A 9,782-nucleotide genomic window follows, 5' to 3' on the forward strand; every position below is an offset into this window, starting at 1 on the left:
TGGCAGTGGAGCCACAGTGGCAGCCGTGCTCTCCATGTGACTCCCACCCCAGGAATGCCTTTCTCCAGCAGATCCCAAACAGCACCTCAGATGCAGAAGCTGTGTGAGCAATGCCCAAATCCTCTCTTCTGCTGAAGTGCAAATAAAAGGCTGTATCTGATTCTTATCTCTCCAACAAGGCATCTGAGGAAAYTTCTCAGACTCTATAATGTCTGATCATTGATCAGGTGCAGAGGCTGAGGAGAGGGAATTGGGGAAGGCATTCCTATRTTGTTCCTCCACCCAAAGCTTTCCAGTTGTTTAAAAGTGTTGGCCTCCTTTCTCCTCACAAAACATTCTTAAATGGAAAGGAAAGAATTTGCTCGTACAGTTAATAGCAATTACAAAGTAACTTTTTTATAAATTTGGTGGGATTTTTCTTTTTTCTTTTTTCTTTTTTCTTTTTTATTTTTCAGTGAGATCTTTCACAAAGGGGTTTTAAGATTACATGGGCGTCCTGCTTGAGCTTTATATGTTTGTCAGGAAAGAAAAAAAAAAAAGGGGGTCTGGTTTTTTAGGGCCAGGTGTTTTATATGGCTAAGTTAAAACATGCCTGGGAAGGCTGTGGTTATTTTCCTGTCTGAAAAGTACTGCATTTATTTCTTTTTTTTCCCCTTCTTTTTTTATAAGATTTAGCACATATCCTTTTAAAGATGCTGTTTAGTTCTCTGTTTTCTGTTTGTGAATCTCCTATGACCATCGGCTCTTTGTGGAATCAAAAGTGGACATTAGTTTCCTCCCCTCCTCAAATATTCTTACAGATGTTRCTGTAAATCAATTACGGAGCCGACATAGCTTTTGGCTGCCTGACAAATGTGCCATAATAACACAGCTCAGTAAAATGTGGAATTTCTGAGGTACTGCTTGTRACTTTTTCAATGCAGTTGTAAATTCCTATCCATGTCAGCACAGGTGGAAAGACAGTCTCAATAACGTGTGCACATATRTGTGCGTGTGCCCATGTGTGGATGGAGGGTGGGGAGTAGAGGCTTCCTGTACTTCTTTTTAAAGAGTGCTTTAGATGGTTCACCACTTCCATGATTTAATTCAGTTACCTGAAGCAAATTACAAAAGGAAATACTCTCATTCAACTCAAAATGAACAAAGTTTTGGAGAGCAAACATGTGCCTGCAAATTGAAGCAAGGAGGCTGTGGCAACTGCAGGTRGGAGCTGGCCCTGGTAAATCACGACAAGCTTCAGAGCGGCCCCTCAGGTAATGATAAAAGAGCCATTTCAGGTATCCACCATGAGTTTCTGCTTCTGAGAGAGCTGAGGTGAATTGCTCTTCATCTTCAAGAGAATTTAGCAGTGAGCTGGAAGCTGTGCTGATAGTTCACAGCACTGGGCAGGGATGGGAATATYCCAAGATCTTTTGCTTTCCTCTTTCCTTGTGTGATCAATTCCAAGAGGTGGGATGTTTGGGTTTAAGAATAAAGCTAATCCTACTKCATGTCCATGCTGACAAGGCAGTCYCCATCCAGCCTTCCTGGCTGTGCCAGTGATGCTCCTCCCTGATGGGAATTTACTTTTCATCTGAACGCATGCTGAGGCATGGATGGCAAGGAGTTAGACCATCCTTTACACAAAAATAAGTATTTTCTGGCTGTTGCCTTTGAATACAYGAGAATAAGACAACTCAGGAGTTGTTACACAATCGCTAAGAGCAAAACATTTTGAGGAATCTTAGAATTTGACGAGCTGCTTCTGCTGAACTACCTGGAAGGAATGCCAGGCKGAAATTCTGGGAATGCTGGTTTTAGAAGTATCACCTCTTCTTACAATGAATGGTGAGAAGTATAAATGCTCAGCAACTAAATAATAAACTCACCCTGGCAACCTGTTTCTTAGCTATTATTTCAATCATTGCTACAGAAACATGGTTTAGAAGAGAATTCCATGTTACTCTACATAATAATATTTATAGAGCATGGATTTGGTGGTGCACATCGAGCTGCACACAAAACTAGTGTTAAAAGAAGATTTGTTCTCACAGTTACAGACTTTAAAATCAGGTGTTTCTAAAGGTAAAAAAGTGTATTTGGCCTTGTCAAAGTCTTCATGCGCTGTCTGTCTTTAGCTGCTTGGAAACAAGCAATTTTCTAAATCTAGTAATATATGTATACTATGTTTTCACTTCTTATATTTCAAATATGATCCACCTACTAAATGCACCACAATTTTCAGCTGACAAGGATTATTAGAATTTAGAATTTGTGGAATAAATAAGATAGCTTACCTGGAAGACTAACCAGGGAGTATTCTATTTTTTTTTCTGGTTTATGGATATTAGTGTTAATGCCTGCATTTTCCAAAAAGATCATGTTTAAACGCAGGTCCTSTCATCCATCAAAGTATTTTATTTTATGGAAAATTCGTTATTTTTTTCTCAATGGACTTCAAAATTAGCTGACTTTTAGAAATTATTATTACCCTACATGTTGYGAATTGGCATACTTCTCGGTCCTGTATAATTTAATACCAATTGATCCAAAAAGTGACACGAAATAGCGTAATTTCCCTTAAGTAATAAAGCAGTGGCTCCTTGTTGCTGCTGTCTGGTCCCTCTTTTATATCAGGGATGAGAAGCCACACAAGACTGGCTCCCACTTGGTGACACTCCTGCCTTGGAACTCAAGGTTTCACAGAGGAGACAAGGGCTAAAATAAGGATGTGATGTGAGGTGGTTTGTATGGTTTTGTCAGGATCTTAGTGTGGAAGGATTCAATAGATGTGCAGAGGAGCAAATGTAGGAAAAGAGAGTGACTAGGGAGAATTGTAGGGTGGAGAGATAAGGAGGGGACCATAGAGATAGGCATGGACTGGAAGGGCTGGGGATGATCAACTAGTTAAAACTCTGAGAAAGTCCAAACAAATCAGTAGAAATGAAGATCTAGAGCCAGGTATTGGCCCCTTGGGTGGGTGGCTCTGATTATTCTGTGATGCAAAACAAGTCCTGGCCTCTCACAAGTGCATTTTAGGCCTTTGACAGCATGAATTCACAACCTGGTCCCCTTTAGGAGCTACAATACCATCAGTCTCCATGTGCAGGCAGGGAAGGAAGAGGAATACCTCTAAGCATCTATCAGTTTGGGATTATTTGCGGTATGATTGTATCTGTTTCCTTTCATTCAAGGGGCATCCGAAGAAAGTATATAACTACACTTTAATTTTAATAAAGCTGTGGCTATGAACTTCGTTTTTGTAGTGAAAGCTTCTATTCACATGTRAAATGAGAAAATGGAAAGAGAGGGTTGTGAAAGATCTTTAGGGGGAAAAAAAGGAAGGCTCTCCCAGCTGTGTCCCTTCCCAAAGCCGCCCCAGCCTTATCACTGGTGCAGAAAAGGCCATGATGATGTGAAAGCCCTGCTCTGCAAAAGGTCAGTAGATGAGTAAATCATCAGTGTCTTACCAAATCCAAAACATATTGCTCCATTCAAACTACTTTGAAGAAAGTTAAGTGTCCCAATGAAAACCACAACAGAAGGAAAAATGCMGAGTTCATAATTGGGGAATATTTTTAAACTTACCTGATACCATTCTTTTATACTTATTTTTAAGTGCATTTTCCGTTTTATTTCATTTTTAAGTTATTTCCAAGACATGCAATATGGCTTCTTGTCCTTGCTAAAATCAACTAGCTTTARACATGTGAGTATTTTACCCAGGAACTTCCAAGGAAAAGAAATTATATTAAAATATAGAAAAGATTTTTGCAGATAAACCCTATTCAGTGACTTTACACAACCAGTAGAATATGAACTGGGAAAGAAAATTATTTTTAAAATAATAAGAAATTTTCAGAAAGGGAATTTGCAGAAAAGGTCGTAATTTCAAAATTTGGAAAACAGCCATAAAATCATCTAATCAGCATTCCTTGGGGAACATTTAATCAGGGCAAAATAAATCAGATTAACTGAAATAATTGCCTTCAAGAAATAATTTGATCAGCCCTCCATTTAACTTGACWTTAATTTGGCCAAAAAAAGCAAAACAAAGTCCTGTCTGGGCTAGAATCTTCTGTTTATTGTTCCTTCCTTGTTAAAAAGCTCACAGATAATTTTTATTGGTAGCAATTTGGTGTTAGTAGATAACCAACAATTTATTACTAGATTCATGCCATATTGCTTCTTCAACTTGCTGAAACCCATTTCTTTCATCGATAAAACACTTTTTAATTTATCACGTCCTGAGAGCACTTAAACAACTGTGATTCAATTAAATCAGTGTTCAATGGCTGTGCCTGTGCTTCACACTTGGCTGATAAAAGAAAAGGATGTGGCACATTATACCTATTGATGGMCTATAGCTTATTTATGGTTTTAACCTACAAATCTTTAACAATCACCTGAATTTTGTGTGTGTGTGTGTGTGAGGAAAGTGCTGAGCTGATAAATGCAATCTACAAATGCAACCCATACAGAGAAAGGAGAAACATGTTTTAACATTTTATCTGTTTATGTAGTGAATCTATAGGTTGTGGCTTTGTCACTTCTAGAAAGCAATTTTCCCTCCTTACATGCATAATAGGGATGCTAAAAGCACTAGTAGTGCAACCTTTCCTAAACTGGAAGAGGCACCAATGCTATTTTAAGGGATTTTCTCAGGGATTCACTCTCTCATCCATTCCTGTTTGCTTCCTAAACTCCTGTGATAGGCTTTCTGGCAAAAATGTAATTTCAGCTTATAATAACAATGCATCAGAGAAAGGAAAATAGTCTTTAAAAATTATGTAGGTGAGGAAACTGAATAAGGCAACTGTAAACAGGTTTGTCCAAGGTCATGTGGAAAGAGTCAATAAACCTGGTTTATATATATATGTATATGTATATGTATATCTATATCTATATCTATATATATATACATACATATATGTATAGAGATAATATAGGTACATAGATATGTAGATACATAGATATGTAAATATATAGATATGTAGATATATAGATATATAGATATATAGATATATAGATATATAGACATATAGATATATAGATATATAGATATATAGATATATAGATATAGGTCCAAGCTGGATTTGAATCCAGAGGGGAACACAAAATTTTAGAGGCACCTAGTTTAGCAGAGGGAATGAAGAACACCACAAAGATGGACGAACCTCAAACTTTTAAAATGCAAAAGGAAGAAATAAGTGACAAGGCTACACTGTTTTCAGACTCTATTTAATCTGCCATATTGCTCTCACAGGGAAACTTTGAAATAAAGAGAGAATCTCGGGACACAAAATGGAAGGATAAATAGTGAAAGATAGTTGAAGTTCTTACCCTGCTGTCTGTTCCACAGGCTCAGCTGAATAATACCTTTTGAGGCTTTTACATTGCAGGGATTCAGAAGAGCAAGACAAAAKGTTGTTTGTTTTTTTTATTAATTCATTTGTGCAAAATTCAGCTTTCAGGGACATTCTCATGGGTACAACTACCAAGATATTGCCTTGGAATCAAAACCCAGAAGCTTACTGACATGAACATATTTGCATGAGGCACCTGTACTTACTAAATCCTGCACAGCCCACGGAAAAGGTTGGGTGAATTTAAAGCGTAAAAAACATTCTTGAAAAGAGAAGTTTAAATGAACATGAAAACAATAAGTTGGAACTGGTAGAATATTTTTGTTTAAAATTTTCTTTGGCATGGAWTATCTTTCAGCATACTTCAGGGATTTTTTTTATCAGGAGCTCTGGCATTTTATATTTTATCCACTTTTATAAATATCTTTTCTGTAAACATAGAAAGGAATTTTAAAGGATTCATATTAGGTTTGTTGTTAAGGAAGAAAATTTATTTTTTCCCAGCAACTCTATTGTGTCCAGCAGGTAGTGATGATGATKATACAGCCAGAGTGGCTGAGCCATCAGGTGAAGGTGGGCCCAGCAGGTCCCCAGGGAAGGTGCAGTAATCTCCCAGAGATTTCTGATAGGAGATTGTGTTGAAGCAGATGTGAGGATTAAACATTGATTGTGATTTAATTTTTCTTTTATTATTATTTTCTCAATCTTTTCATCACTGAGAAGTTGTAAAGATGAGGGGTTTGTTTCTTTTGTTGTTTGTTTGTTGGGTCTGGGCTTTTTTTCTCTCCTGACTCAAACTCCCTTGTGTGTTATTGCTGCTCCTGATGCTGTTCCCAGTTTTATTTAATCCAGTTATTTGGGTAGGCGTTCTGTTTTACTTTGTATTGAGCTGTTGGTGTCTGGCTGTGGCTTCTACCTCTAATTTTGTACATCATGAACAAAAAAGAAGAAAAGCAAACACAGTAGCACAATATGTCATTATCCTTTGCATCTTTTCCATGCTTTTTGTTGATCATATGYACATCATTTGTCATGCTGCCAAGAGCATCTGAGTTTCAGTCAACCACCGCTGGGACTGTAATTCCTTTATGACCTATTTTCCTATTTATTTGGTTCTGAATGGTTTAGCAGTGCAGCCTGGAAGAGGTATAGGCAAAGGTCTTTGGTCTAAGTTTCTGTTGAATTAACATACCTTTGGATGCAGGCATAATGCATTTTGGGCTGGCAATTGGCCTTGAGAGTACAAATAAAATTCATTTATTYTCCTTTTCAACTCCTATCTTACTGGGAGCAGCAGACATTCTTATCACAAGTTAATGTTATACTAGCAACACATTACAACCAGAGAAAAGTAATGGATACAAGAATTTTGTTCATCTTGCTGGTTATCCCACATATATTAATAGAACATGTCTGCAACACAGAATTCATTATGTGTAGTTTCTTCTCCTTAGTTCTTGCATATGGGAAAATATAACTGCATTCTTTCTTTCTTNTTTTTTAAATGATGAGGGAAAAAATATAGCCAAGAGGTAGATCAGGCAAATTGAAGTAAATCATAGGGAAAATAGATAATTAAACTTAACAATCTAATGTACATAAGAGCCTAGTATAGCTCTCTGAATGGCTGTGTTTCAGAAGATGCCTTTACATTCAGACAGCTTTCAAAACACCTCTAGTGCAGGTATTTGTGTTGTAGGAATCTGTATCTAATGGTGTTCCAATCTCCTTTTTCAGACTGTTATGAGAAACAGCTAATCATAGAATGCACCTTATCTAACCCTGATTAACAGACCTAAAATATTAGAATAAATGTAAGGWTTAATAATGCCATTTGCTCTCCAACTGCAATAAAAAGGACTTATCTGAGTAACCCAGGTGTACTTGCCTTTTGCATCAGTGCTTAAATGTTTGTTGAGGTAACTGCCACCTTCAATTGTGTATAATTTGAAGTCTTGCACTGTTTTTTGTATTGAGATAGAGTTGTGTTCCAAAGCATAGAACGCTTCATGATAGCGGATAGCATCCTTTCATCTCGGAAATGGTATATATTTTGTATTTAGGATCCTTAAAAATTCTGCAGTGAATGAGATTCAAATATTGGTCAATATTCTTCAATACAGATATGAGATTTAATAATATGCTTGAATATGATCATCAAATATTTATGCAAGTGGATCAATAAAGGTTAAGGATAAATTTAGCATGACACACATAAAAATTACTTTAAAAATACCGTTTTCTTATGAAGTTAAAATTAATAGTTAATGTATATAGGCACCCTTGTGGATATATCTTAGACTGAGACTTGTATCTGTGACCCGTAAGGTGGTGAGAACTTTGCAATTTCTCAAAAATATCAAGGGGTTGGCTACATTTCTCCTGGCCATCTCAGTGGTTGAATTAAAATTCACTTACTTYAAATAATGATATGAATAATCTTGAACTGAAAATCTCTAATGTCTGTCTAGCTGTAGAATTATAGCTATAGGGAGCAGTTGAGGTAGAGAAATCATAAACCAGTTTAATTTGAACCCATCAGTGCTGCGGAGGGGGATTGGAGCAGAGTCAGCACAGCAAATCTCTTTGCCATCTGCTCCTTCAGCTTCTTGACCAGGTTGCAAGGCAGGCAGTATCCTCCCTTTTGTGCTATTAAAAGTGGCATGTGCTGTCTTCTGAGTCAAGGTATTTGATGCAGTCCAAACTTCACACATTCTGAATCGAAATTCATCAGAGCAGACTTGGACTGAGCCATAGGATAGCATCCTTCAAAGGCTGTCCATTGAAGCATTAAACTCAGTAAATGTAAACTCAAAGTAGGCAGTGCATAACTAAGCTATAAGAACCAGTCCTAATGAGCTAAAATGTGTACTGGAAGACAGTGATGTGTGTTTTTTCCCATATTGTTTGATCCCACTAAAGAAACTTTTTTGAACCAAGTCTCTAAGGAAGCTCATTTAAAGTTAACATRGATATTTCTACATGGCTTTGCCCTCCTCATACATAGCCATGTCTTCAGCAGACTTTTCCAAACCACAGCAGAGGATGTTTTTATGCATGTGAAATTACTGCATCAGAAATATTTTCCATGGAGAAAAATCAGGCAAAAAGATGAGAAAATTGAGGCMAAAAGGCAGGAAAAAAAATCTAATTATAAATATTTTGCTCTATTTAACCTGACTTCCTCTACCAAAATAAAAAAGATTGGTGATGCTATTATTAAAATTATCTTTCTTTTTTTGTGTACATTCAGTTTACCTGTGCATATTATTTCAAAACATAACTTTTTTTTTTTTTTTTTTTTTTTTTTTTTTTTTTTTTTTTTTTTTTTTTTTTTTTTTTTTAAATTAAATATTTATCAGTGATTTGCTAAAAAACCAGAAACTAATTTTGTTTTTTTTCAGACCTATGTCAGGGACCAAACATTTCATCATTATCAGAGTTTTAATACTAAAGGTTAAAGCCTCAGAACAAAGGTTCCCACATCATGGAAATTATAATTTTTTGGAATGTATACTTACTCTATCTGTACTTAACAAATCTGTGCTGTGACATACATAAGAAAATTATCTTCAAAAGGAATATTGTAAGCAAATCTGTATTGTAATTATATATGAGTATATATTAAGAATCAAATTATATTTATAATATATTTAATCAGCAAAAGTATGTTSATTTAAGAAATCCATTTGGTCAGTAGTTTCTGCTCTTTTTTTCTCTTTTTCCTTTTCATAGTCTTTTGAAATCAACAAGCACCAATACCTTTTTAAAGAGCAATGAATGGGGTGTGAAAAGATGAAGAATCTAGGTRTACTCATCACTGGCTGAGTGTTATTTTAAAAGGACAAAAGAAAACAGAGAACCTTAGGTACACAAAGACAGGTTCAAGGGATGACAATTCCATTAACGGTGTAGAGAACAGAAGYGAATGAATGAATCACACTCATAAAGGATCAGAGGCTGAGAGTGAGGACTGAGCCRGCWTCTGGAATTAGARGAATACACCAAGCAAATGGAAATAYTCAACTGCAMGTACTTTATAGACATTCTCCATTCTTTTATTAATTTCTTTGTTACTTTAATTGCACTGGGAWTTGTTCCTTGCTGTGAAAACCACAGCATCTTTCCTTAAAGAAATATTAATGGGTTTGTGATGTGGGTTTTTTAGTTTCATAGCATATTATAAGACTATAATTTATTTTTAATTTACTATATAGATCAAGATTTTCAACCTGGGGAMACAGAATGTCCTGTAGTGTAGTCTGAGTATTTCTTAAAGTCAATAAATCATAAACATTTCAAATCTCTGATGAAGAAGAAAAAAAAAATTAAAAATYGACATGTATGTAAAATAGTTTCAGGAAGAACAAAAAAATCAAAGTCAACTAGTTCACAATTGAATTAACTATCCCTCAAATCTATTATTAGCTGCTGATG

This window comes from Malurus melanocephalus, unplaced genomic scaffold (genome assembly GCF_030028575.1).
Source record: "Malurus melanocephalus ecotype Western Australia unplaced genomic scaffold, MMel_1.1 scaffold_375, whole genome shotgun sequence".
Lineage (NCBI taxonomy): Eukaryota > Metazoa > Chordata > Aves > Passeriformes > Maluridae > Malurus > Malurus melanocephalus.